Below are 26,451 nucleotides of genomic sequence, written 5' to 3' on the forward strand. Positions count from 1 at the left end.
AAGCTAAAAGAATTCAGCACCACCAAACCAGCTTTACAACAAATGTTAAGGGACTTCTCTAGTCATCAAACCACAAGAGAAGAGGAAAAAAGACCTACAAAAACAAACCCAAAACAACAAAATGGCAATAAGAACATACATATCAATAATTACCTTAAATGTAAATGGATTAAATGCTCCAACCAAAAGACACAAATGGGCTCAATGGCTACAAAAACAAGACCCATATATATGCTGCCTACAAGAGACCCAATTCAGAGCTAAAGACACATGCAGTCTCAAAGGGGATGGAAAAGGATATTCCATGCAAATGGAAACCAAAGGAAAGCTGGAGTAGCAAGTTACATCAAACAAAATAAATTTTAAAATAAAGACTGTTACAGGAGACAAAGAAGGACACTACATAATGCTTAAGGGCTCAATCCAAGTAGAGGATATAACAATTGTAAATATATGTGCACCCAACAAAGGAGCACCTCGATATATAAGGTAATTGTTAACAGACATAAAAAGAGAAATTGACAATAACTAAGTAATAGTGGGGGACCTTAACACCCCACTTACGTCAATGGACAGATCATCCAGACAGAAAATCAATAAGGAAATCTAGGCCCTAAATAATACATTAGACCAGATGGACTTAACTTATACCTATAGAGCATTCCATCTGAAAGCAACAGAGTACACATTCTTCTCAAGTGCATGTGGAACATTCTCCAGAATCGACCAAATGCTGGCCCCAAAGCTAGCCTCAGTAAATTTAGGAAAATTGAAATTGTACCAAGCATCTTTTCCAACCACAATGCTATAAGGTTAGAAATCAACTATAAGAAAAAACCCTGCAAAAACTACGAACATGTGGAGGCTAAACAATATGCTGCTAAACAACCAATGGATCACTGAAGAAATCAAAGAGGAAATCAAAAAATACTTTCAGACAAATGAAAACAAAAATAACGATCCAAAACCTCTGGGACACAGCAAAAGCAGTTCTCAGAGGGAAATTTACAGCTACACAAGCCTACCTCAGGAAACAAGAAAAATCTCAAGTAAACAATCAAACCTTACACCTAAAGCAGCTGGAGAGAGAAGAACAAACAAAACCCAAAGTTAGAAGAAAATAAATCATAAAGATTAGAGCAGCAATAAATGAAACAGAGACTAAAAAAACCAGAAAAGATAAATGAACCTAAACGCTGGTTCTTTTAAAGAATAAACAAAATTGATAAACTTTTAGTCAGACTCATCAAGAAAAAAGGGAGAGGATCCAAATTAATAAAATCAGAAATAAAAAAGCAGTTTTACAACTGACACCACAGAAATACAAGGGATCATAATAGGCTCCTATGAGAAACTATACACCAACAAAAAGGACAATATGGAAGAAATGGACAATTTTCCAAGATTGAACCAGGAAGAAAAAGACAATATGAATAGACCAAATGCCAGTACTGTAGTTGAATCAGTGATTTAAAAACTCCAACAAACAAAATTCCAGGACCAGGTGGCTTCACAGGTGAATTCTACCAAACATTCACAGAACAGTTAACACCTATCCTTCCGAAACTATTCCAAACAACTGCAGAGGAGGGAACACTTCCAAACTCATTCTATGAGGCCACTATCACCCTGATACCAAAACCAGACAAGGATGTCGCAAAGAAAGAAAATTACAGGCCAACATCACTTATAAATATAGATACAAAAATCCTCAACAAAATACTAGCAAATCAACTCCAACAACACATTAATAGGATAATACTCCATGATCAAGTGGGATTTATCCCTGGGACGCAAGGATTTTTCAATGTCCACAAATTAATCAGTGTGACACACCACATTAACAAACTGAAGAATAAAATCTGTATGATCATCTCAATAGATGCACAAAAAGCTTTTGATAAATTTCAATATCCACTTATGATAAAAACTCTACAGAAAATGGGTATAGGTGAAATATATCTCAACACAATAAAGGCCATATATGACAAACCCACAGCTACCATCATACTTAATGGGGAAAAAATGAAAGCATTTCCTCTAAGATCAGGAACAAGACAAGGATGCCCACTCTTTCCACTTTTATTCAACATAGTTTTGGAAGTCCTAGTCATAGAAATCAGAGAGGAAAAAGAAATAAAAGGAATCCAAATTGGAAATGAAGAAGTAAAACTGTCACTGTTTACAGATGACATGATACTATGCATAGAAAACCCTAAAGAAGTAACCAGTAAACTAGTAGAGCTCATCAATGAATTTGATAAAATTGCAGGATATAACATTAATATACAGAAATCAGTTGCATTTCTATACACTCACAATGAAACAGCAGAAAAAGAAATTAAGGAAACAATACTATTTACCATCACACCAAAAAGAAGAAAATACCTAGGGATAAACCTACCCAAGGAGGCAAAAGATCTGTATTCTGAAAACTGTAAGACACTGATGAAAGAAACTGAAGACAGCATTAAAAAAATGGAAAGATATATACCATGTTCTTGGATTGGAAAAATCAATATTGTTAAAATAGCCATACTGCCCAAGCCAAAATACAGATTCGATGCAATCCCTATCAAGTTACCAACGACGTTTTTCATGGAGCTGAAACAAAAAATGTTAAAATTTGTATGGAAACACAAAAGACTACAAATGGCCAAAACAATCTTGAAAAGGAAGAATGAAGCTGGAGGAATCATGCTGACTTCAGACTATACTACAAAGCTACAGTTATCAAAAAGTATGGTACCAGCACAAAAACAGACACATAGATCAATGGGACAGGACAGAAAGTCCAGAAATAAATCCACACACTTAGGGTCAATTAACCTATGACAAAGGAGGGAAGAATACACAATGGAGAAAACACAGTCTCTTCAATAACTGGTGCTAGGACAGTTGAACAGCTACCTGTAAAAGACTGAAACTAGAACATTCTCTAACACCATATACAAAAATAAACTCAAAATGGATTAAAGACTTAAACATAAAACCAGATACTATAAAACTCCTAGAGGAAAACATAGGCAGAAAACTCTTGGTCACAAATCACTGCAATATATTTTTTGAACCAGCTCCTAAAGTAATGGAAATAAAAGAAAAAATAAACAAATGGGATCTAATTAAATGTAAAAGCTTTGGCACAGCTAAGAATACTATCAACAACAAAAAAGACAATCTCAGAATGGGAGAAAATATTTGCAAATGATGTGACTGAAATGTGACTAATTTCTAAAATACACAAACAGCTCATACACCTTAATATCAGGAAAAAAAAAAGCATCCCCATCAAAAAATGAGCAGAATGCCTAAAGAGACATCTCTCCAAAGACATACAGATGGCCAAGAAATACATGAAAAGATGCTCAACATCACTAATTTTTAGAAAAATGCAAATCAAAACTACAATGAGCTATCACCTCCCACCAGCCAGAATGGCTATCATTAAGAAGTCTACAAATGATAAATGCTGGAGAGGGTGTGGAGAAAAAGGAACCCTCCTACACTGTGGATGGGAATGTAAATTGGTGCAGCCACTATGGAGAACAGAATGGAGATTCATTACAAAACAAAAAATAGAGTTACCATAGGATCCAGTAATCCCACTCCTGGGCATATACCCAGAGAAAAATATAATTCAAAAAGATACATTCACCTCAATGTTCATAGCAGTACTATATACAATAGCCAAGGCATGGAAACAACCCAAATGTCCATCAACAGATGACCAGATAAAGAAGATGTGGTATACTTAAACAATGGAGTAAAAAGAATAAAATGCCATTTGCAGCAGTATGAATGGACCTGGACATCATCATTCTAAGTAACTCAGAAGAGAGAAAGAAAAATGCCATATGAGGTTGCTTATATGTGGAATCTAAAAAAAAAAAAAAAAAAAAAAAAAAAAAGGCACAAATGAATTATGTATTATTTATAACTTAAATGACTGATTTATTAATATGTGTAAGCACATTTGACTGTCCTTTATGATTCGATTACTGTATTCTATTGATTCTTATTCTGTGGTTGGCTTTATTCCTTTGATAACTACATAAGTTTAAAAAGCTAAAGCTCTAATGGTGGGAATAGTAAGTAAGCCTGACCATTTCTGCCCCATGTGGATGCAGGACTCCTCTCCCAGCAGTTCGTGCTTGAGCTCCCACATGGCTTGCTGAATTTTTCAAAGCTGCAGTGCAGTCTGAGACCTTCCCTATCCAACTTTCCATTTTTATCTTCTTCTTTTACAAGTATCAGACCTGTAGAACTGTCTGAAGGATTTTGAGGTCTACTCCTACTATAATCCTCTCCTCTTATTTTTCACCAGCATTTCTTCCAGTAAATTCCTTGCACTTCTAACTTGGGCTTGACATGTGCTAACTGGAGGACCCAGTGGATACAAGGGCTGCTGGTTCTTTAATCTGAAGCCCTCTAATAATGTGCTGTTACCTGTGGTGGGCATGGAGGAGAAGGGCTTTGCAGGTATCCAAGGGCATGATCACAGCATAGATAGGGAGTCGGAGTTACTGTGGAATCTGTGTATTTTTACCACCACCATATATTTTTATGTCATTTTAGCCACTTTTTTTTGGTGCATGTTCCTAAATATAATAACCCCACCCCCAAATAGGAAAGTAAAAAAAAGCTAAAGCTCTAAGTTGTTCTTAGGAACAATGAATATTGTGTGTGTGTGTGTGTGTGTGTGTGTGTGTGCGTGTGCGTGTGTGTATGTATGCATTATATATATGAAAAAAATTGGGCTCTTTTTTCCTGTCTCATTTGTCTGCTTAATTAATAATAGATTTTCAAAGCCTGGGGAAAAAAGTACCACACAGAAGTCATAGAGCTGAAGAATACAATAATTGAACTGAAAAATACATTAGAGGGGTTCAAACAGCCAACTAGATGAAGCAGAAGAAAGGATCAGTGAGCTCTAAGTCAGGGCAGAGGAGCAATAGGAGCAAACAAAAAGGAATAAAAAAAAAAAATGAGGACAGTTTAAAGGACTCATGAAACAACATCAAGCAGATTAATATTCACATTATAGGAATCACAGGAGAAGAGTGAAAGGGGTAGAAAACTTATTTGAAGAAGTAATGGCTGAAAACTTCCCTAGCCTGGGGAAGGAAGGAGACGTCCTGATTTAGGAAGCCCAGAGAGTTACAAATAAGATGAATCATAAGAAATGTACATCAAGACACATGATAATTAAAATGTGACAATGCAAGGCAAGGAGAGAATATTAAAGGCAGCAACAGAGAAACAACTTGCTACTGCCAAGAGAACCCCTGTAAGATGAACAGCAGGGTTTTGAGAAGAAACTTTCCAGGCCAGAAGGGAGTGGCAGAATATACATAGTGGCACTTTGTTTTATTGTTCCTCACAGATACTTTGTGTGTGTGTGTTTTTTTTTAATAAACTGAAGGTTTGTGGCAACCTGAGTTTAGCAGGTCTATCAGCACCATTTTCCCAAAAGCACTTGCTCATTTCATGTCTTTGTGTCATACTTTGGTAATTCTCACAAAATTTCAAACTTTTCCATTATTATAACACTTCTTATGGTGATTTGAGAACAGTGATCTTTGACATCACTACTGTACTTGTTTTTCCTTTGTGCTTTTTACTTAAGGTATCTATTTTTAAAAAGACATAATGCTATGGCACACTTAATATAGTATAAACATAACTTTTGCATCCACTGGAAAACAAAAAAACTTGTGTGACTTGCTTTATTGCAGTAATTGCCTTACTGTGGTTGTCTGGAACCAGACCCATGATATCTCTGAGATGTGCCTACATTCAAAGTGCTGAAAGAGAAAAAAAAAAAAACTTCTGAACAAGAATATTCTCCCTAGCAAAGTTATAATTCAGAATTGAAGGAGAGGGAGAGTTTTCCAGACAAGCAACAGCTAAAGGGGTTCATCACCACTAAACCGACCTTGTAAGAAACATTAAAGGAACTTATTTAAGCTGAAAAGAGGGGGTGCTAATTAGTAACAAAAGATATGAAAATATAATTCTCACTTGTAAAGGGAAATACATAGTAAAGGTGGTGGGGCAATCACTTATAAAGCTAGGTTGAAGGCTAAAAGACAAGTGGTAAAAGTTATAATGACAATATTAGTTAAGGGATATATAAGTCACATGTGACGTTGAAAACAAAATGTGGCAGGGAAGGGTAGAAATTCAGAGCTTTAGAATGCATTCAAACTTGTTATCAACTTAAAATGCACTGTTACAAGTTGTTCTATGTAAGCCTCAGGGTAACCACAAATTAAAATGGAAATACAGCATACAAAAACTTATGGGATGTACCAAAAGCTGTTCTAAGAGAGAAATTCATAGTGATAAATGCCTACTTGAGGAAACAAGAAAAGTCTCCAATAAACAATCTAACTTTACACCTCAAGGAACTAGAAAAAGAAGATAAAAACAAAGCCCATAGTTAGTTAGCATAAGGAAGGAAATAAAAATCAGAGGGGAAATAAATGAAACTGAGACTAAAAAGACAACAGAAAAGATCAATGAAACCAAGAGCTGGTTCCTTGAAAAGATAAACAAAATTGATAAACTTTTAGCTAGATTCATCAATAAAAAAAAGAAAACTCAAATAAAATGACAAATAAAAGAGGAAACATGACCACTGAAATCACAGAACTACAGTTGATCATTGAAAGAAAGAGAAAGAGAGAAAGAAAGAGAAAGAAAGAGAAAAAGAAAGAGAAAGAAAGAAAGAGGCACCCAAATTGGAAAGGAAGAAATACTACACTTGATCTTAGCCAAAAGGCCGAGAAGCGATGGAAAGGAAGAAATAAAACAATCACTATTTGCAGATGGCACATTATTACATAGAAAACCCTAAAGACTACCCTGCCCCCCCACAATTTTATAACCAATAAATTAATTCAGTGAAGTTGTAGGATACAAAATCAACACACAAAAGTCTTCTGTTTCTATACACTAATAACGAACCGTCAAAGACAAATTAAGAAAACAATCCTATTTACCACTGCTTCAGAAAGAATAAAATACCTAGAAATAAATTTAACCAAGGAAGTAAAAGAACTAAACACTGAAAATTCTAAGACACTGATGAAAAAAATTCAAGACACAAATAAATGGAAAGATATTTCATGCTCATAAATATGAAGCATTAATATTTTTAAATGTTCATACTATCCCAAGCAATTTACAGATTCAGTAAAATCCCTATCAAAATTCCAATAGCAATTTTTATAGATCTAGGACAACCAATCCTAAAATTTGTATGGAATCACAAAAGATCCCAAATAGCCAAAGAAATCATAAGAAAGAAGAGCAAACCTTGGGGCATTAAGGTCCCAGATTTCAAACTATATTACAGAGCTATAGTAATCAAGACAGTATGTTACTGGCATAAAAGCAGACACACAGATTAATGCATCAGAACAGAGAGCCCAGAAGTAATCCCATGCACATGTGGTCAGTTAACTTATGACAGAGGAGGCAAGAATATACAATGGGGAAAGGACAGTCTCTTCAAAAAATGGCTTTGGGAAAACTGGACAGCCACATGCAGAAGAGTCAATCTTGACCACAATCTTACACCATAAACAAAAATGAACTCAAAATGGATTAAAGACTTGAATGTAAGACCTGAAGCCACAAAGCTCCTAGAAGAAAGAAAAAAAACCATAAATACGAAACAGAAACAGACTCATAGACATAGAACACAAACTTGTGGTTGCCAAGGGGGGCAGAGGGTGGGAAGGGACAGACTGGGATTTCAAAATTTGTAGATACTGACAGGCAGATGTAGAATAGATAAACAAGATTATACTGTATAGCACAGGGAAATATATACAAGATCTTGTGGTAGCTCACAGTGAAAAAAAATGTGACAATGAATACATGTATGTTCATGTATAACTGAAAAATTGTGCTCTACACTGGAATTTGACACAACATTGTAAAATGACTGTAACTCAATAAAAAAATATAAAAAAAAAAAAAAAGAAAGAAAATACAGGCAGCAAGCTCCTGGGACATCAGTCCTGGAAATGATTTTTTGGAGTAACCCCAAAAGCACAAACAAACAAACAAAAAAGTAAGTAAATGAGTGATACCACATCCAACTAAACAGCTTCTACACAGCAAAGGAAACCATCAACAAAAGGGAAAGGGCAGCCTACTGAATGGAAGAAAATATTTTTAAAGCATGTATCTGATAAGGGGTTAATATCTAAAATATATAAAGAACTAATACAGAAAATCTGATTAAAAAATGGGCAGATGACCTGAATAGACATATTTCCAGAGAACCTACACAGGTGGCCAACAGACACATGAAAAGATGCTCAACATCACTAGTCATCAGGGAAATGCAAACCAAAACCCAAAAAGTTATCACCCCACACCTGTTAGAATGGCTGTTATCAAAAAGACAAAAATAACAAGTGTTGGCAAGGATGTGGGTAAAAGGAACCCTTGTGCACTGTTGGTGCGAATGTAAATTACTGCATTCATTATGGAGGTCCCTCCAAAAATTAAAAACCAAACTACCATATAATCCAGCAACTCCACTTCTGTTTTTTTATCCAAAGAATATGAAAACACTAATTTGAAAAGATATATGCACCCCCACATTCACTGCAGCATTAGTTACAATTGCTAAGATATGGAAACAACCTAGGTGTCCACTGATGGATGAATGTATATAGAAGATGTGATACACACACACACACACACACACACACACACACACACACACACACACACAGTGGGGTACTATACAGCCATAAAAAAAGAATGAAACCTTGCCATCTATGCCAACATGGATGGACCTGGAGGGAATTATGCTAAGTGAAATAAGTCGGATAGAGGAAAGACCAATACCATATGATCTCACTTATAAATGGATTTTCAAGCAACAGCATCAAACAAGCTCACAGATACAGAGAACAGATTGGTGCTGGTCAGAAGGAGAGTACTGGGGATGGGAAAAATGAGTGAAAGAGATCAAAAGCTATAAACTTCCATTAACAAAATAATTGTCATGGGGATGTAATGTACAGCATAGTGACTGCAGTTAATACTGTATTGCATATTTGAAAGTTAAGAGAGTAGATCTAAAAAGTTCTCATCACATGAAAAAATCCTGAATATGGTGACTGGATGTTAACCAGACTTACTGTGGTGATCATTTTGCAATGTTCAAATAGTCAATATCAAATATTGAATAATAAAAAAGCGCAGTATAGGTGGACAGTTCCTTCCTTCCCTCTTAAGAAAAAAACAAATGAGTCCATGCTTCTCACTATATATTCCAGAGACAGTTTAAAGAGCTCTACAAATATTACATCATTTAATCTTTGCAGCAACTCTAGCAATAATCTCCACTTTGCCTATGAGGAAACTGAGGCAGAGAGAGGTTAAATAATTTGTGAGGGGCCATGCAGATAATATATGGCAGAGCTGGGATTTGAGCCCTGGAAGCCTCGCTTTAGAATCTATGCTGTCAACCACTCTACTACACTTCCCACCATGGTACGTTTCCACTGGGAAACCAATAGCAAAAATGACACACGCTACATACGTTTTGCATAAATACGCATAAAACATTTCAGGAAGGATATACAAGAAGGTGTCACTGTTGGTGGTCTCTGGGGTGGCACGCTGAGTGGCCATGCAACAGGGATAAAAAAAAAACCTGTAGACCCTTTTTAATCATTTGAAATTAGAACCATGCAAATGATGTACCTTTTTTTTTTTTTTTTTTAAACTTTTGGAACTAGACAACACCTCCAGAGAACCACTTCATCAGATGCCTTCTCTTCCCCAGTGCAGCACAGGTCCCTTCCTCGCTGAGCCCTCCAGAGGCCATGGGAATGAACACACCCTCAAGGAGACAGCCCCAAAGCCCAAGTCTCAAGGTCACAGGGAAGGGGTTCTTGTGTCTGTCTGTCCGTTTTCCCTTTAACCCAGCCCCCGTGAGCTCAGGTCTAGGCCTAGAACTGCAAGTAAACCAGAAGGGGCCTCTCACGGCCGGCCGGTGGAGTATACAGTGGTGTAAGGCAATATGGAAGGATCGATAATAATTGGAAGTATACAAATCCAGTAGATCCATTTCTCAGTCCTTACCCTTCAAAATAAAACACACTTTCCCATGCGCACATCCTTAACAGGAAAAAGGTCCATTTACATACGGGAAGTTAAGCAGCAGTTGAAAGTGCAGAGCCCTATACAGATACGGCTCAATATACTGATTATTGAATGACTCCATATATCCATCTGGTTCTCAATGACTGAGAAAATGGACTTCCAGAATGATATATAAATGTACCACTTATGTGAGAAAAAATACAAAGCAATATGTGGTCTTGCAATGTGCCTGCAGGGGTGTGTGTGTGTGTGCACGCGCGCACACATAGCTCAGTGTGTGAGTTTACATCTCTAAAATCAGAGAGAGTTCCAGAAGGCCGCACACTGAACAGCTACAGTTTCTTTAAGGGTGCCCAGGAGTCAGGAAGCACTTTGAATTTAGTTGTGCTACCTGAACGTTTTACAGCGGGAATCCACTCATGGGCTGCATCTGTAATTACAGTGGAACAGAACTGGAGAGTATAATCTGAGTGAGCCGCCTCCCTGAGCTCTCTGAGGCTGGGAGCACACAGCAGCACGTGGCACCAGGGTGGCAGACACCGGTGCACACCATCCCGGCCAGAATACACCGCAGCCCCATGGAATTAGGGCTTCCTTGGAACCCCAGACGGGTTCTGCCAAGGGCACCGTGGCACCGGTTTGCCTGCAGCTTTATAGCTGTCCAGGTGCTCCGAGCAGCCGCCCGCTGCAGGAGAAGGCCGTGTCCATGAGTAGGAGGGAGATGCATTTTGAACCTCTCCAAATAGCTGCGTGACTTCTCCCTTAATCATTTCTAATACACCACGTATTTTACTAAGGTATCTCTAGTAATACAGCATAGCTCCAGCAATTAGAACAGTGACTGGCACATAAGGGCTCAATAAATATGGAATGAATGAGCGAACTAGGGGGAAGGGCAGAAGACAGAAGGGAGAAGAATCATTTAAAGGGGGTCTGGAGATCCCATAATAGTGGGTGCTTTGCTGACTAGGGGAACTGAAATTTTACTCGGCTTGTGGAGCCTGGAGAGCAGAGGTCACATAAAGCTAAAACCAACCTCCAGGCCTTCGTTGATACAGGCAGGGCCATGAGAGGCGAGGACTTGGTAACGGGGCGGCAGAGCCAGCGCGAGCCAGCTCGCAGGTGGGTAAAGGCTGCCCGTCAAACACGGCCTGGGCCAGCGCCCAGCCGCACCGCCCCACGGGGACACAGAGCTGTGTCCTGCTGAAGGCAAGTCATTCCTCACGGCTCCAATCTGCAGACCAGCGATCTGCCCGTGGAACACACCACCTGTTATCACCAGATTCATCAAGACACCCAGTGTTGAAAACTTTAATCCTCTCTTAAGTCTTTAGAGAGGTGATGGCCTCCTGGGGGCTCTTGGATTTAGATGGGTGGCTAGGCTCGTTTTAAAAATAAAGATCGTTCTCCCTGAGGAAGTCATTTGTATTAATCTTATTTAAGATGTGAATGATGGGCTAGCCGAGGGATGAAGGACAGGCTAAATAAAATACTGAGGTTCCTTCAGAAGAGTTTACTCCGTGTTACCACTGTGCTTTTACTCTGGGGCCCATGAAATTCAACATTTAAGGAAATTATGCTTCCAAGAATTTTGCCGAAAACAAAACACAGAAATAAGGAATTAGATCCTCTGTACCCTACACACTGGAATTAAGTATATATTTAGATTGAAATGCAGCCAAAAAATGGTACAAAAACCTTTCTGTTCCAAGGTGCTTTTTACAGGCGCTAGAAGTGATCCTTTTAAGTTAACTATGTGAGGGCACTTGCAGGAGCCCCTGGCACTAAGTAGGTGCTATACAAGTGCTCGCTGCTGTCATTAGTACTGGTGGTGTTATCTGTTCACGGGGCATTTTCTGATCCACACCCTTAATTCACCGAAGCGGCTGCCCGTGGGGTCTGTGATGCTAGGCTGTGTCACTCAGAGGGGACGGAGTTCAAGAACTGATTTGCTCTGACATTTAAAATAACTGGCTCCTTGGAAAAAGAAAAATACATATGATACCACTTATATGTGGAATTTAAAAAAAAAATGACAAACTTATTTATAAAACAGAAACAGACTCACAGACGTAGAAAACACACTTATGGTTACCAGGGGAAAGGGTGGGAAGGGATAAATTGGGAGTTCGAGATTTGCAGATATTAATATATATAAAATAGATAAACAACAAGTCCATGCTGTATAGCACAGGGAACTATATTCAATATCTTGTAGTAACTTATGGTGAAAAAGAATATGAAAACAAATACATGTATGTTCCTATATGACTGAAGCATTATGCTGTGCACCAGAAATAGACACAACATTGTAAACTGACTGTATTTCAATAAAAAAAGAAAAAAACTGGCTCTTCTTCCCCCTACAGCTGTTCGCACCCTATCCTAGGTTCGTCTCGGACTCTATGTGGGCCACACTTCAGCAGACATGTTCGCTTTGCGTTCAGATGGAGGAAGACCCAAGGTAAGCCAGGAGATGGCGCAGGAGGAAGGAGGGAGAATGAATGGAAGAGAGGAATGTTAGAAGTTGATGTGGATGCCGGACGGCCCTGCTGTTGTCTTTGCAGCAAGCACTCTATCAGGAGTCGGGCTTACTTGCTAGGGTTGAATTATTGATTACACGGGAAGAGGAAGAAAGACGGTGTTTCCTTTGTGTTTGAATCTTGCTCTTTTTGCCTGTTCCTAACACAGCTGGGTCACCAAAAATTGAGCAGACAGAAAAAAAGGCACCTGTAACAACTCTGCTTCAAGTCAGTCCAGCCCAGCAGTGGGTTAGAACATGGTTCCAAGGCTGGCATTCTGGCCTGGAAACCTCAAGGCTGATCTGGCTGGTAGTGCCCAGGTGTGAAAACTCTTTCATGGGTTGAACTGCTCAGGTGGCACCTCTGGCCAAGGTTCTCCCTCATCAAGATTCTTCACTCGGGCTGGTTATAGGCGCGCCCACTCCCCAGGTCGGACAGGGCTAGAATTCCGGCAGGTAGGAACTGCTCAACCAGCAGTCTTCAGTCATCAGCGTACCTTCCTTAAACACAGATTCCCAGAACCAACCTCAGATGATACTAACACAGGCACCTAAACTTCCAATGGTCACTTTAGGGGGAGAGAGAGCACCAGCAGATTCTCAGTACACATTGTAATTTACTAGGAAAAACCTTTTTTAAAATTTTGTATGTATTTTTTTTAACTGATGTACAGTTGATTTATGACATTGTGTTAGTTTCTTGTATATGGCATAGTGACTCAGTTATACATGTACATTTTCATATCCTTTTTCATTATAAGTTATTACAAGATATTGAATGCAGTTCCCTGGGCTGTACAGTAAATCCTTGTTGTTTATCTATTTTATACATAATAGAGTTTGTATCTGCTAATCCCAAACTCCTAACTTATCCCTCTACCCCTTTCCCCAAAAGTCTGTTTTCTATGTCTGTGACTCTTTCTGTTCTGTAAATAAGTTCATTTGTATCATTTTTAAAGATTCCACATATAAGTGATATCATGTAATATTTGTCTTTCTCTGTCTGACTTACTTCACTTAGTATGATCATCTCCAGGTCTATCCATGTTGCTGCAAATGCATTATTTCGTTCTTTTTTTATGGCTGAGTAATATTCCATTGTATGTATACACACACACACACACACCTTTATCCAGTCATCTGTTGATGGACATTTAGGTTGCTTCCATATCTTGGCTATTGTAAATAGTGCTGCTATGAACACTGGGGTGCATGTATCTTTTCAAATTAGAGTTTTCTTAGGGAGAAGCCTTTTCACTACCTGCACAGATTTCATTCTGCACTACAACCTGCTCCCACTCTGCTCTGCAGCAGGAAGCCTACCCCGCCTTCCCCTGCCCTGCTGATCCACAGCCAGGAAGAGGGAGAGACAAGCCAGTTTCCTCTCACTGCTTTCCACGCGGTTCTCTGACATCTCCCCTTCTCCCCCCTGTCATGACATGCCTGATCTGCTCTATCAGCCTCACGAGGGGACAGGCTCCTGCCATGTGCCTCTCCTCTGAGGACTTCAACTATCAATGGCAGGAACGTTCATTGTCAACCCCTTGGCTCATGTGTGAGGTGACTGGGTTAGAGGCCCAGGACACTGCTGGAGGTGACCAGGCCAGTGCTAGGTCGGCCACTGCCCCTAAGGCAGTTTCCTTCCTTTGGCCCTTTAATATCCCATTGGGACGGTTTCCTGCTTTTCACAACCTACAGTGTATACGCTAAGTTTCTATTCCAGGCGTTGGCACACTTTTTCTGTAATGGGCTACATAGTCAATCTTTTGCCCTTTTCAGGTCAAATAACCTCAGTCACAACTACTCAGTTCTGACATTCTATCATGGAAGCTGCCAGAGATAATACGTAAATGTGCAGGTACAGCTGTGTTCCCGTAAAATGTCATTTACAGACACAGGCTGTATCAGTCTGCTTGGGCTCCCGTAACAAAATACCCCCAGACTGCCTGGCTTAAACAACAAAAACTTATTTTTCTTACAGTTCTAGAGACTAGAAGTCTAAGGTAGAGGTGCTGGAAAATTAGGTTTCAGATGAAAACTCTTCATGGCTCGCAGACACCTGTGTCCTCATGTGGCCCTTCCTCCGTGCTGCACAGAGAGGAAGACAGTGCTGGTGTCTCCCTCTCCTCTATAAGGAGACCAATCCCATCGGACCAGGGCCCCGCTCTTGTTCCCTTGTCTAACCGTAGCTACCTCCCAGAGGCCCCACCTCCAAATACCAGCAACACTGAAGGTTAGGGCTTCAACACATCCATTGGTCAAGGGACAAAATTCAGCTCATCACACAGGCGCTGGTGCAGATTTGGCCTTGGGGCCATCGTTTGCTGACCACTCTTCTATTCTGTCAAAATCCGATCACTTTTACGTGATGAACTCTTATGACTTCCAGCCAGTCTTTCCTCTCCAGGTAGATGAAAGAAGCAAGCTACCGACGGTTCGGAACACTGACTTCTTGAAGATTGTCATGAAGGGTCTCTCTGGGTTCCAGCGGGTGTCAAAGCTACTCTACCAGAGGCCTTCACTAATTTTATAGTATTTGTAGACTCTTATCTCCATATAATAAACTATTTCGAATTTATCTGTCTCTATATTAAGTATATTTTCCATAAGGTATATAAACCTTGTGGATGGCTTAGAATCCATGGAGGGGGAAAGAATGGCTACACTCCAACAGGAGAGAGAACCACAGCTTCAAAGTAAAATGAGGGTGGGAAGGGATAGACTGGGATTTCAAAACTGTAGAATAGATCAATAAGATTATACTGTATAGCACAGGGAAATATATACAAGATCTTATGGTAGCTCACAGAGAAAAAAAATGTGACAATGAATATATATGTTCATGTATAACTGAAAAATTGTGCTCTACACTGGAATTTGACACAATATTGTAAAATGACTAACTCAATAAAACATGTTTTAAAAAAAGAATAAACACTTACACTTTACAAATAAAAAAACAAAACAAAAAAAAAAAACAAATAAAAAAAAAGAGAAAGAGTAAAATGAGAAGAGAGACAGGCAAAGTTGCTAAAGGCTCCACACAAACACTACTGGAGCTAATGAAAGAACTTGGCAAGGCGGCAGGGCACATCAGCATACAGAAATCAGTGAGTGGTGTTTCTTTACACTAAGATCAGAAAAGGAAAGGAAAAAAACAATCCCTTTTAAAACTGCATCCAAAAAATACTTAGGAATAAATCTGATCAAGGAAGTGAAAGACCTGCATGCAGAGAACTACAAGACACTGACTAAGGAAATTAAAGATGACTTAAAGAAATGGAAAGATATCCCATGTTCTTGGACTGGAAGAATATTGTTAAAGTGGCCATATTACCCAAAGCAAGCTACAGATTTAATGCGATCCCTATCAAATTATTCAGGTCATTTTTTAGAATTAGAAAAAATAATCCTAAAATTTACATGGAATCACAAGAGAGCCAGAATTGCCAAAGCATTACTGAAGAAAAAGAATGAAGCTGGAGGGATAACCCTCCCAGACTTCAGACAATACTGCAGAGCTACAGTAATCAAAACAGCACGATATTGACACAAAAACAGACATACGGATCAATGGAACAGAATAGAGAGCCCAGAAATAAACCCACAGACTTTTGGTCAGTTAATCTTTGACAAAGGAGGCAAGAACATACAATGGAGTAAAGACAGTCTCTTCAGCAAATCGTGTTGGGAAAACTGGACAGCTTCATATAAATCAATGAAGCTAGAATACTCCTTCATGCTACACACAAAAATAAACTCAAAATGGCTTAAAGACTGAAATATAAGACAAGACACAATGAACCTCTTGGAAGAAAACATAGGCAAAACATTATCCAACATAAATCTCAGCAATGTTCTCCTAGGCCTGTCTACTCAAGCAATAGAAATAAAAGCAAAAATAAACAAATGGGACCTAATTAAACTTTTAGCTTTTGCATAGTAAAGGAAACCATAAGCAAAACAAAAAGACAACCTACAGAATGGGAGAAAATATTTGCAAAAGATGAGACTGACAAGGGCTTAATCTCCAGAATATATAAACAGCTCATACAGCTTAATAAGAAAAAGACACCTGCACCCCAGTGTTCATAGCAACACTATTTACAATAACCAAGACATAGAAACAGCCTAAATGTCCATCAACAGATGACTGGATATAGAAGAAGTGGTATATCTATACAATGGAATACTATTCAGCCATAAAAACGACAACATAACGCCATTTGCAGCAACATGGATGTCCCTAGAGAATGTCATTCTAAGTGAAGCAAGCCATAAAGAGAAAGAAAAATACAATGAGATTGCTCATATGTGGAATCTAAAATAAAAAAGAACATAAATATAAAACAGAAACAGACTCATAGATATAGAATACAAACTTGTGGTTGCCAAAGGGGAGCAGAGTGGGAGGGGAAAGACTGGGAGTTTGAAATTTGTAGACACCGACAGGCATATGCAGAATAGATAAACAAGATTATATGGTATAGCACAGGGAAATATATACAAGATCTTGTGGTAGCTCACAGCGAAAAGAAATGTGACAATGAATACACGTATGTTCATGTTAACTGAAAAATCGTGCTCTACACTGGAATCTGACACAACATTGTAAAATGACTAAACTCAATCAAAAAAAATGTTAAAAAGAAAAAAACAAACAACCCAATCCAAAAATAGGCAGAAGATCTAAAAAAGAAATTCTCCAATGAAGGAGTTCTGGTCAGGATGGCAGAGTGGTAGGCCCACGAGCTCGCCTCTCCTTGTGACTACAACGAAACCACAACTGAATGCTAAACAACCATCAAAGAAAGACTGGAACCTAGCAAAAAGACCTTCTGCACCTGGAAACATAAAGAGGGAACCACAACAGGACAGTAGGAGGGCCGTGCTTGTGATATAATTGGGCCCCATACCCCCAGGGTGAGCAACCCACAAGCTGAAGATTTGTTAAGTCACAGAGGCCCTTCCACAGGGGTGAGAGCTCTGAGCCCCATGTCAGACTCCCCAACTTGGGTCCCGGCATTGGGAAGAGAAGGAGACCCCAGGACATCTGGTTTTGAAGGCCAGCGGGGCTCGGCTGTGGGAGCCCCATGGGACGGGGGGAAAGTCCATTCACTTGAGAAGCATACACGGAAACTCATGTGCACCATGTCCAAGGTCAGAGGCAGTGATTTCATAGGAACCTGGGCCAGACCTGCCTGCTGGATTTGGAAGGTCTCCTGGGGATGTCAGGGATGGCTGCAGCTCACTCAGGGGACATAAAAGCTGGTGGCGGACATTCTGGGAGTGTTAATCTACATGAGCTTTCCTGGAGGCTGATATCTTGATTGGATCATTAGCTCCAAGACCTACCCCACCCAACAGCTTGTAGGGAAGCCTCAGGCCAAACAACATACTGGGTGAGAACACAGCCACACCCATCAGCTGACTTCTTAAGTCACAAAGGTCTCTAGACACAGCCCTACCCACCAGAGGTCCAGGATCAAGCTTCACCCAGCAGTGGGCAGGCACTGGCTCCTCCTGCCAGGAAACCTGCATAAGCCTCTAGTCCAGCCTCATCCACCAGAGGCAGATAACAGAAATAAGAAAACAATAATCCCAAAGCCAGTGGAAGGAATCCACAAACACATAGAAAGATAGACGATATGAGGTGGCAAAGGAATATCTCCCAGGCCAAGGCACAAGATAAAATCCCAGAAGAAATAAGTGATGAGGAGATAGGTAATTTATCTGAGAAAGAGTTTAAAGTAATGATGGCCAAGATGTTCAGAGAACTCAAGAGGAGTACAGATGCACAGAGTGAAGTTTTTAGCAAAGAGCTGGAAAATATAAAGAATACCCAGAGTTAAGTCTTCCAGACAATTGAAAAGGAGGGAATACCCCCAAACTCATTCTATGAAACCACCATCACCCTGATACCAAAACCAGGCAAAGACACTACCAAAAAAGAGAATTATAGGCCAATATCACTGATGAACATAGATGCCAAAATCCTCACCAAAATATTAGCAAATAGAATCCAACAACACATTAAAAAGATTATACATCATGACCAAGTGGGGTTCATCCCAGGGACACAAGGCTGGTTCAACATATGCAAATCAATGTAATGCATCACATCAACAAGAGAAAGGACAAAAACCACATGATCATCTCAATCGATGCAGAAAAAGCATTTGATAAAATTCAACACCCATTTATGATAAAAACTCTCACCAAAGTGGGTATAGAGGGAACATATCTCAACATAATTAAAGCTATATATGACAAACCTACAGCCAGCATAGTACTCAACGGTGAAAAACTCAAAAGCTTCCCACTAAAATCTGGGACAAGGATGCCCACTATCACCACTCCTATTTAACATAGTCTTGGAAGTCCTAGCCATAGCAATCAGGCAAGAGAGAGAAATAAAAGGGATCCAAACTGGAAAAGAAGAGGTAAAAGTGTCACTATATGCTGATGACATGTTACTATATATAGAAGACCCTAAAAGGTCCACACAGAAACTACTAGAGCTGATCGAAGAATTCAGCAAGGTAGCAGGTTACAAGATTAACATTCAAAAATCAGTTGCATTTCTTTACACTAATGAGGAATCAACAGAAAAAGAAAGTAAAGAAACAATCCCCTTTAAAATAGCACCCAAAGTAATAAAATATCTGGGAATAAATCTAACCAAGGAGGTGAAAGAATTATACACAGAAAACTATAAACTACTGATGAAGGAAATTAAAGAAAACTTTAAAAAATGGAAAGATATCCATGCTCTTGGATTGGAAGAATCAATATTGTTAAAATGGTCACACTGCCCAAGGCAATCTACAGATTTAATGCAATCCCTATCCAATTACCCAGGACATATTTCACAGAACTAGAACAAATCATAATAAAATTTATATGGAACCATCAAAGACCTAGAATTGCCAAAGCATTACTGAAGAGAAAGAAAGAGGCTGGAGGAATAACTCTCCCAGACTTCAGACAATACTATAGAGCTACAGTCATCAAGACAGCATGGTATTGGTACAAAAACAGACATACAGACCAATGGAACAGAATAGAGAGCCCAGAAATGAACCCACAAACTTTCGGTCAACTCATCTTCGACAAAGGAGGCAAGAATATACAATGGAATAAAGACAGTCTCTTCAGCAAATGGTGTTGGGAAAACTGGCAGCAGCATGTAAAACAATGAAGCTAGAACACTCCCTTACACTATACAGAAAAATCAACTCAAGATGGGTCAAAGACTTAAATTTAAGATACAGTAAACCTCCTAGAAGAAAATATAGGCAAAACATTATCTGACATCTCAAAAATGTCCTCCTAGAAGAGTCTACTCAAGCAATAGAAATAAAAGCAAGAATAAACAAATGGGACCTAAAGAAACTTACAAGCTTCTGCACAGCAAAGGAAACCATAAGTAAAACAAAATGACAACCTACGGAATGGGAGAAAATTTTTGCAAATGAAACCGACAAAGGCTTGATCTCCAGAATATATAAGCAGCTCATACGACTTAATAAGAAACAACCAAACAACCCAATCCAAAAATGGACAAAAGACCTAAACAAGCAATTCTCCAAGGAAGACATACAAATGATCAATAGGCACATGAAAAAATGCTCCATATCACTAATTATCAGAGAAATGCAAATCAAAACTACAATGAGGTATCACCTCACACCAGTCAGAATGGCCATCATTCAAAAATCCACAAATGACAAATGCTGGAGAGGCTGTGGAGAAAGGGGAACCCTCCTACACTGCTGGTGGGAATGCAGTTTGGTGCAGCCACTGTGGAAAACAGTATGGAGATTCCTCAAAAGACTAGGAATAGACTTACCATATGACCCAGGAATCCCGCTCCTGGGCATATATCCAGAAGGAACCCTACTTCAGGATGACACCTGCACCCCAATGTTCATAGCAGCACTATTTACAATAGCCAAAACATGGAAACAGCCTAAATGTCCATCAACGGATGACTGGATAAAGAAGAAGTGGTATATTTATACAATGGAATACTACTCAACCATAAAAACCAATAATGTAACACCATTTGCAGCAACATGGATGCTCCTGGAGAATGTCATTCTAAATGAAGTAAGCTAGAAAGAAAGAAAAATACCATATGAGATCACTCATATGTAGAATCTAAAAAAAAAAAAACCACAAACAAAGCATAAATATAAAACAGAAAGAGACTCATAGACATAGAATACAAACTTGTGGTTGCCAAGGGGGCGGAGATTGGGAAGGGATAGACTGGGATTTTGAAATTGTAGAATAGATAAACAAGATTATACTGTATAGCACAGGGAAATATATACAAGATCTAGTGGTAGCTCATGGAGAAAAAAATGTGACAATGAATATATATATGCTCATGTATAACTGAAAAATTGTGCTCTACACTGGAATTTGATACAACATTGTAAAATGATTATAAATCAATAAAAAAAATTTTTTTTAAATTAAGTAAAAAAAAAAAAGAATACCCAGAGTTGAAGAATAAAATCACTGAAATGAACAATACACTAGAAGGAACCAAGAATAGACTAAATGAGGCAGAAGAATGGATCAGTCAGCTAGAAGACAGAATAGTGGAAATCACTACTTCAGAACAGAAAAAAGGAAAAAGAATAAAAAGGAATGAGGATAGTTTAAGAGAACTCTGGGACAACATGAAGCACTCTAATATTCACACTATAGGGGTCCCAGAAAGAGAAGAGAGAAAAAGGATCTGAGAACAATTTTGGAGATATAATCACTGAAAACTCCCCCGACTTGGGAAAGGAGACAGTCACCCAAGTCTGGGAAGCACAGTGAGCACCACACAGAATCAACCCAAAGAGGAACACACCAAAGCACATAGTCATCAAACTGACAACAATTAAGGATAAGGAGAAAATATTAAAATCAGCAAGAGAAAAGCAATGAATAACATACAAGGGAACCATAAAGTTATCAGCTGATTTTTCAGCAGAAACTCTACAGGCCAAAGGGAGTGGCAGGATATATTTAAAGTGATGCAAGGGGGAAACTTACTACCAAGAATACTCTACCCAGCAAGGCTCTCGTTCAGACTTGATGGAGATATCAAAAGGTTTACAGATAAACAAAAGCTAAAAGATTTCAGCACCACCAAACCAGCTTTACAACAAATGTTAAAGGACCTTCTCTAGTCATCAAACCATAAGAAAAGAGAACAAAAAGAAGAAAGAGAAAAAAAAAAGGGACCTACAAAAGATTGCTTTGGTTGTTCGGGGCCTTTTGTGGTTCCTTATAAATTTTGGAGTTGTTCTAGTTCTGTAAGGAATGTTATGAGTATTTTAGTGGGGGTTGCGTTGGATCTGTGGATTGCTTTGGGCTGTGTGGCCATTTTTACAGTGTTGAATTCTTCCAATCCAAGAGCACAGGAAGTCTTTCCATTTCTTTGCGTCATTTCGATTTTTAGAGTACAGGTAACCTTCTTGGTTAGGTTTATTTCTTGGTTATTTTCTTGTTTTTGATGTAATTGAAATGTCTCTGAGAGTTATAAAATTCTGGTTTCTGAAGTGGAAAAAAAAGTGAATGAAGGGCTGCAAATGGCAAAATATCCTACTTTTTGATGGGTGACTTGTATTCCATTACATATAAATATATATATGCTGCATCTCCATTATCTATTAAACTACTGATGTGCATTTAGGATACTTCCATATCTTGGCAATTATAAATAATGTTGCTGTTAATAGCAGGGTGTATGTATCTTTTTTAGTTAATTCTTATTTTGTGGTTGGCTTTATTCCTTTGATAACTATGTAAGTTTAAAAAGCTAAAGCTCTAAACATTCTTAGAAACAATCAACAGTACATATATGTAAATTTAAAAATATATGTGGAGAAAAAAAAAATCAAGCCATGAAAGACATACAAGAAATTTAAGACATAGTACTAAACGAAAGAAGCCAGTCTGAAAAGGCTACTCACGTACAATGCCAACCAAATGACATTCTGGAAAAGGCACAGCTACAGAAACAATAAAAAGATCGTGGTTTCCAGGGGTTTGGGGAGAGGGAGGGAGGGAGGAATGAGTAGATGGAGCACAGGGGATTTTTACTGCAATGAAATTACTCTGTATGATACTACAGTGGTGGCTACATGTCATTATGCATTTGTCAAAACCCATAGAATGTACAACATCCAGAGTGAACCCTAATGTAAACTATGGACTTTGGTTGATAATAATGTGTCCATGTTGGTTCATTGATTGTACCAAATATGCCACACTGATGAGGGATGTTGAGGGTAGGGGAGTATAGATGTGTGGGTGGGGAGGGCTATGTGGGAACTCTATTTTCTGCTCAATTCTGTTGTGAACCTGAAACTGCTCTAAAAGAATAGTCTATTAAAAATAGAAAATAAAAAATAAAAATAAATAAATAAATAAGAAATTCTCCAGTGAAGACATACCAATAGGCACATAAAAAAATGCTCAATATCATTAATTATCAGAGAAATGCAAATCAAAACTACAATGAGGTATCACCTCACACCAGTCAGAATGGTCAACATTCAAAAGTCCATGAACAATAAATGCTGGAGAGGCTGTGGAGAAAAGAGAACTCTCCTACACTGTTGGTGGGAATGCAGTTTGGTGCAGCCATTGTGGAAAACAGTATGGAGAGTCCTCAAAAGACCAAAAATAGACTTACCATATGACCCAGGAATCCCGCTCCTGGGCATATATCCAGAAGGAACCCTACTTCAGGATGACACCTGCGCCCCAATGTTCATAGCAGCAATATTTACAATAGCCAAAACATGGAAACAGCCTAAATGTCCATCAACAGATGACTGGATAAAGAAGCTGTGGTGTATTTACACAATGGAATACTACTCAGCCATAAAAAATAATAAAATAATGCCATTTGCAGCCACATGGATGAACCTGGAGAATGTCATTCTAAGTGAAGCAAGACAGGAAGAATGAAAAATATCCTATGATATCACTTACATGTGGAATCTAAAAACAAAACAAAACAAAAAACCCAAAACCTAACTTATCTACAGAACAGAAACAGATTCATAGACAGAGAAAACAAACTTACAGTCTTATGGTTACCAGAGGAGGAAGTGGGTGGGAAGGGATAAATTGGGAGTTCAAGATTTGCAGATACTACCTAGTATATATAAAATAAACAAGTCCATACTGTATAGGACAGGGAACTATATTCAGTATCTTGTAGTAACTTGTAGTTAAAAAGAACATGAAAATGAATATACGTATGTTCCTGTATGACTGAAGTATTGTGCTGTACACCAGAAATTGACCCAAAATTATAAACTGACTATATCTCAATAAAAATAAATTTAAAAAACAGATTAGAACACCATTAATGCTCAGTAGTGAGGGTGGGAGCCACTGGGAGAGACTGAAATTATTGAGCAAAGTTTGAGGAGAAAGAGGATATTTGCAGTTTCATATTATCTCCTTCAAATTATTAAAAAGGGAGAAACAGTTACTTTACAGTCATGGTGGGAAATCCAGCTGACACCATCTTAATGAAGTCATCAAAGTTAACATCATCAGGAATAAGACATTGCTATCACACTCCCCTCAATGAGATGCACAGAGAAGTGACGGCATGTCCCTTCTGAATATGCCTGTTTCCTCAATCTGATCATGAGAAAACATCAGAGCAGCCCAAATTGAGGGACAGTGTACAAAAAGTTGACAGAAAGTCCTAGCCCTCTTCAAAAATGTCAAGATCGTGAGAGATACAATGCACTCCAATGCTCATAGTAGCACTATTTACACTAGTCAAGACATGGAGGCAACCCAATTGTCCATCAACAGAAGACTGGATAAAGATGTGATACACACACACACACACACACACACACACACACACACACACACACTGGAATACTACTCAGCCATAAAAAAGAGAAATAATACTATTTGTAGGAACATGGTTGGACATAGAGATTATCATGTTAAAATAATATTTTTATTTAAAAAATAAACCCTACAGAGAAAGAAAAACATTACACAGTATTATTTATATGTGGACTCTTAAGATATAGTACAAGTTATTTACAAAACAGAAAGACTCACAGACATAGAAAACAACCTTATAGTTACGAAAGGGGAAGGGTGGGGAGGGATAAATTAGGAGTTTGGGATTAACAGATGCACACTAACATATAAAATAGATAAACAAAAAAGATTTACTCTATAGCACAGGGAACTGTATTCAATATCTTGTGATTACCTATAATGGAAAAGAATAGAAAAAAGAATATATACATATATATGTATAACCAAATCACTTCGCTGTATACCTGAAACTAACACAATATTATAAATCAAATACACATCAGTGAAAAATACGTCAATATCATGAAAGGCAAGGAATAGGGAACTGGTAACTGAGATTAGAGAATTAGGAGATACACCCAGGAAATGCAATGTGGGATCCTGGAGAGGCTCCTGGGGCAGAAAAAGGAAAAATGGGAAAAGTCCAAATACAAAAATGGTTTGATTAACAGTATGGTACCAATATCAGTTTCTCAGTTTTGATCACTGTACTATGGTGATGCCAGTTACTAACATTAGCAGAAGCTAGGTGAAGGGTATATGAAACACTATTTTTGCAGCTTTTCTCTAAGTCTCAAATTATTTCAGAATAAAATGTTTCCATTAAATACACTGGTATTGGTAAGAGACAAGTCTGTATCATTTTTCTACCTTCTACCCAAACAAATGCTTCAGTGAAACATGGCTGGGCATAGCTCAAGGTGATGACCAGTATTGTGAGTGTGCACGTCTGTGTAGGGACGCATGTAGCCCCAAGCATCCATGCTATTTAACTACTTCACTCACTCCTCAGAGGCCTTGGGGATTCCAGAAATGGCTGTTTTTCAGTCTGATGGGCTTGAGGGAAGACTACTGGGGGAATGGTTTTCCCCCAATCTCAGTGTCCCCTAAACTAACGCCACTGCTGGCATCCCCTAACCTCTGTGCCTTCCCAGGGGAGGTGGAGTGACAGCTGTGATTGGTAAACTTGGGAAGGGTGAACTGGGCACGTGCTGGTCTTCCCCTTCCTCATCCTTCTTGGGAGAGAGTGGCTCGCAGCAAACAAGTGCTCTGCCCTGTTCCTCAGTGCAAGCAACCGCCCTCTCTGGCTTCGTGTGGGCTGGGTGAACCAGCCACTCTGAAGGCTTTTTGGGGAAGCCGGTTTAAATTTCACCCCCAAGCTATTCCCTCCACCTTAGGCTTCCTTGGTAATGATGGTGATATGTCGGGTCTCATCTGCCTTGTTCCGTGTTTTACTTCTCAGTTTGTTCAGAACCTGGGTAAGAAAAAAGGCTAAAAACCATCAGGTGTCCTCTAAACCCCGCCAGGTTCTACTCGACCCAGTTTGCACAGTGTCCTTGAACTTAACTCTATAGTGGATTCTCTGCAGGGGTGGGAAGCATTTTCCAACTCATCTTCTACTCCAGATAGCCCTCTGGACTTTGAGAATCAGAAACAACCACCATTTAACATTTTTGCTGGGTGAGTTGAGCTGTATTGGGGCAGAGAGAGGACCCGGAATTGTGCACCCCCTTCCCCGCACACAGACAGACATACATGCACCTTGGGGCCACCCCAGAGAGTGTGGGACTGTGGTCCTACCATGACCTACTTGTTATACACATGCTTTTAAAATATACTAGTTTCATTTTTAGTTGTCTCACTTTTAGTCTCTGCCCCGTCAATTAAAATAGAGACAGAAAGCCTGTGTCCTCTTCTCT

The 26,451-nt window shown here is 39.0% G+C and overlaps 1 protein-coding gene and 1 pseudogene across 3 annotated transcripts in view; both read right to left on the reverse strand.

Annotated features, from left to right (window-relative positions):
* LYPD1 (LY6/PLAUR domain containing 1) overlaps positions 1 to 26,451 on the reverse strand; it is a 47,622-nt gene that overhangs the window by 4,968 nt on the left and 16,203 nt on the right. The gene's annotated exons all lie outside the window — the stretch shown is intronic.
* On the reverse strand, positions 6,730 to 6,796 carry LOC116663922 (annotated as a pseudogene).

The sequence above is a fragment of the Camelus ferus genome, chromosome 5, assembly GCF_009834535.1.
Source record: "Camelus ferus isolate YT-003-E chromosome 5, BCGSAC_Cfer_1.0, whole genome shotgun sequence".
NCBI classification, from domain to species: domain Eukaryota; kingdom Metazoa; phylum Chordata; class Mammalia; order Artiodactyla; family Camelidae; genus Camelus; species Camelus ferus.